The 4,352-nt window shown below is 63.2% G+C and overlaps 1 pseudogene; it reads right to left on the bottom strand.

Annotated features, from left to right (window-relative positions):
* Window positions 1-2,693: 2,693 nt before the first annotated feature.
* On the bottom strand, window positions 2,694-3,969 carry LOC126191453 (uncharacterized; annotated as a pseudogene).
* Between the last annotated feature and the right edge of the window lie 383 nt (window positions 3,970-4,352).

Below are 4,352 nucleotides of genomic sequence, written 5' to 3'. Positions count from 1 at the left end.
TAACCGTGCTCTCCATCACCTTACAGACACAGCTTGTAAGACAAATGGGGCGGTAACTAGAAGGAAGGTGTCTATCCTTCCCGGGTTTGGGTATAGGAACAACGACAGCGTCACGTCAACGCATGGGGACTTGACCTTCGGTCCAGACGCGATTGTAGGTACGAAGAAGGAAGCTTTTGCCTGCCGGAGAAATGTGTGCCAGCATCTGAACGTGAATAGCATCTGGCCCCAGAGCAGAGGACCGGGACAGTGCAAGTGCACGTTCGAGTTCCCGCATAGTAATGGGGGCATAATAATTTTCCAGATTCAGCGAGTGGAAGGAAGGTCGCCGAGCCTCTTCTGCCTCTTTCCTGGGAAGGAAGGCAGGGTGGTAATGGGCGGAGCTTGAAACCTCCTCGAAAAAGCGGCCGAAGGCGTTGGAGATATCCACAGGATCAACAAGGACCTCATCACCTGAAGTCAGGCCAGGTTCCGAGGAGTGGGCCTTAATGCCCGACAGCCGGCGCAGGCCACCCCAGACGACAGAAGAGGGAGTATAACGAGGGAGTATAACTGTTGAAGGAGCTGGTGAAAGAGGCCCAACAAGCTTTTTTGCTGTCTTTGATAACTCTACGGCATTACGCTCGGAGTCGTTTGTATCCAATACAATTCGCCAACGTAGGATGGCGGCGAAAGGTGCGTAAAGCACGTCGTCGAGCACGGATAGCGTCTCGACAAGCCTCATTCCAGCAGGGGACGAAAACGTGACGTGAAGAAGAGGCAGTACGAGGAATGGAACGTTCGGCAGCATTGATAACAGCCGTGAGGTATTCGACCTGACTGTCACAACTGAGAAAATCGTGGTCCGTAAAGGTCGCCAGGGAGGAGTAAAGTCCCCAGTCAGCTTTCGCTATGTTCCAGCTTGAAGGACGTGGGGATGGGTGTGGTGCAGGAGACGAATGACACAGGGGAAGTGGTCGCTCGAATAGGTGTCAGAAAGGACATACCACTCGAAACGATGGGCAACAGTGGTAGAACAGACCAAGAGGTCCAAGTGGGAGTAGGTATGAGTAGAGTCCGAGAGGAAAGTTGGGGCGCCAGTATTTAAGAAGACAAGATTGAGATGGTTGAAGACATCTGCCAAGAGGGAGCCTCTCTGACAGGATGCAGGAGAGCCCCAAAGGGGATTACGCGCATTGAAGTCTCCAAACAATAAAAAACGGCGGAGGAAGCTGAACAATCAGGTGCATCATGTCAGCCCGACTAACTGCGGATGACGATGGAGTGTAGACGGTACAAACAGAAAAAGTAAAGGCAGAAAGAGTAATACGGACAGCTATTGCTTGGAGTGGGGTGGTCAATGGGAGAGGATGGTAATAGACATCGACCCGAACGAGCAACATGACCCCACCATCAGCTGGAATACCGTCCACAGGGGGGAGGTCAGACTGCTCCGAGGTATAGTGGGGAAAAGCAATATGGTCAGTTGGGCGCAACTTGGTTTCCTGGAGACCAAGGACGAGCGGACAGTGCAGGCGGAGGAGCAGTTGTAATTCCTCCTGATTAGATCGAATACCTCTTATGTTCCAATGTAACAAAGCCATCGCTAGTCAGAAAAGAGGGGGAACGAAAGGGGTGAAGAGCTTGTCACCTCGACGGCCACGGAGGGCTAGGTGTCGAGGGAACAATGCTACAACCGGCAGGAGGCGGATCCTGTCCCATCGAGTCGTCGCCAGCGGCGGCCGCTTTCCCGGGTTGCGTCGGAGGGGCAGCATTATTCGCCGACGAGAGGCCAGCTGAGCGCCTGGCAGCAGAGTGTCCCGGTGAAACTGAGGACGGCTGGGAGCAGTGACTCATGGAGGGAGCGTCAGACGAAGCGCGCCGAGGTGGAGAGAGGGATAAAGATTTATTCTTGGAGGCCTTCTTGGAAGGCCGATGAGGCACGGGGATGGTGGGCTGGACCCGAAGAAGGTCCTCTCGCGCGGGGTAAATTTTGGAATGCCGGACCTCGGAAGCCGGGGTCCGGAACATTTCCTCGATGGATGCCCGAGAAGAGGATCGCTTCTCAGGCAGCAGAGGGGAGGAGGGGGGAGGAGGAGGGGGGAGGAGGAGGGGGGAGGAGGAGGGGGGAGGAGGAGGGGGGAGGAGGAGGAGGGGGGAGGAGGAGGAGGGGGGAGGAGGAGGGGGGAGGAGGAGGAGGGGGAGGAGGAGGAGGGGGGAGGATGAGGAGGGGGGAGGATGAGGAGGGGGGAGGAGGAGGAGGGGGGAGGATGAGGAGGGGGGAGGATGAGGAGGGGGGAGGAGGAGGGGGGAGGAGGAGGAGGGGGAGGAGGAGGAGGGGGGAGGATGAGGAGGGGGGAGGATGAGGAGGGGGGGAGGATGAGGAGGGGGGAGGATGAGGAGGGGGGAGGATGAGGAGGGGGGAGGATGAGGAGGGGGGGAGGATGAGGAGGGGGGGAGGATGAGGAGGGGGGGAGGATGAGGAGGGGGGGAGGATGAGGAGGGGGGGAGGATGAGGAGGGGGGAGGAGGAGGAGGGGGGAGGAGGAGGAGGGGGGAGGAGGAGGAGGGGGGAGGAGGAGGAGGGGGGAGGAGGAGGAGGGGGGAGGAGGAGGAGGGGGGAGGAGGAGGAGGGGGGAGGAGGAGGAGGGGGGAGGAGGAGGAGGGGGGAGGAGGAGGAGGGGGGAGGAGGAGGAGGGGGGAGGAGGAGGGGGGAGGAGGAGGAGGGGGGAGGAGGAGGAGGGGGAGGAGGAGGAGGGGGGAGGAGGAGGAGGGGGAGGAGGAGGAGGGGGGAGGAGGAGGAGGGGGGAGGAGGAGGAGGGGGGAGGAGGAGGAGGGGGAGGAGGAGGAGGGGGGAGGAGGAGGAGGGGGGAGGAGGAGGAGGGGGGAGGAGGAGGAGGGGGGAGGAGGAGGAGGGGGGAGGAGGAGGAGGGGGGAGGAGGAGGAGGGGGGAGGAGGAGGAGGGGGGAGGAGGAGGAGGGGGGAGGAGGAGGGGGGGGGAGGAGGGGGGGAGGAGGAGAGGGGGAGGAGGAGAGGGGGGAGGAGGAGGGGGGAGGAGGAGGGGGAGGAGGAGGGGGAGGAGGAGGGGGGGAGGAGGGGGGGAGGAGGAGGGGGGAGGAGGAGGGGGGAGGAGGAGGGGGGGAGGAGGAGGGGGGAGGAGGAGGGGGGAGGAGGAGGGGGGAGGAGGAGGGGGGAGGAGGAGGGGGAGGAGGGGGAGGAGGGGGGAGGAGGGGGGAGGAGGGGGGAGGAGGGGGGGAGGAGGAGGAGGGGGGGGAGGAGGAGGAGGGGGGAGGAGGTGGAGGGGGGAGGAGGAGGAGGAGGGGGGAGGAGGTGAGGAGGGGGGAGGAGGAGGAGGAGGAGGGGGGGGAGGAGGAGGGGGAGGAGGAGGAGGGGGGAGGAGGAGGGGGGAGGAGGAGGAGGGGGGAGGAGGAGGAGGGGGAGGAGGAGGAGGGGGGAGGAGGAGGAGGAGGAGGAGGGAGGAGGAGGAGGAGGGAGGAGGAGGAGGAGGGAGGAGGAGGAGGGGGGAGGAGGTGGAGGGGGGAGGAGGAGGAGGGGGGAGGGGGAGGAGGGGGAGGGGGAGGAGGGGGGTGGGGGAGGAGGGGGGAGGGGGAGGAGGGGGGGGAGGGGGAGGAGGGGGGAGGAGGAGGTGGGGGGAGGAGGAGGAGGGGGAGGAGGAGGAGGGGGGAGGGGAGGAGGGGGGAGGAGGAGGAGGGGGGGAGGAGGAGGAGGGGGGAGGAGGAGGAGGGGGGGGAGGAGGAGGAGGGGGAGGAGGAGGAGGAGGGGGGGAGGAGGTGGGGGGGAGGAGGTGGGGGGGAGGAGGTGGTGGGGGGAGGAGGTGGTGGGGGTGGTGGTGGGGGGGTGGTGGTGGTGGGGGGAGGTGGAGGGGGGAGGAGGAGGAGGGGAGGAGGAGGAGGAAGGGTGGCACCCGGGGCGGAGAGGGCAGGGGTGGAGAGGGCAGGGGCCGCGAGGGAGGAGGATTGGGAAGGGAGGGATTTGGGAGATGGAGGCATAGACCCCGGATGGGGTGAGGAGGTGGAGGGGGGACAGGATAGGGGTGAGGATACTGTGGAAGGAGTGGACACGACTGAGGCAAATGAAGTTGTCAACGTCAAGGGATGGAGGTGGTTATACTTCTTCCTAGCCTCAGAATAACAGACAATCCTAAGTTTTTAGTTCTTGAATCTTCTTCTCCTTCTGATACGTGGGGCAGTCTAAAGATCTAGGCGAGTGGATGCCAGGACAATTGACACACCGAGGTGGTGGGGTGCATGTATGTTCCTCACGAAGAGGACGTCCGCAATCGCCACAAAGGGGCTCAGCCTCCACACCGTGACGACATGTGCCCAAAGCGCAAACACCGAAAGCAGCGCATAG

The sequence above is a fragment of the Schistocerca cancellata genome, chromosome 6, assembly GCF_023864275.1.
Source record: "Schistocerca cancellata isolate TAMUIC-IGC-003103 chromosome 6, iqSchCanc2.1, whole genome shotgun sequence".
Lineage (NCBI taxonomy): Eukaryota > Metazoa > Arthropoda > Insecta > Orthoptera > Acrididae > Schistocerca > Schistocerca cancellata.
Note: the sequence above shows the minus strand (reverse complement) of the source record. Positions and strands in the feature narration are given on the sequence as shown.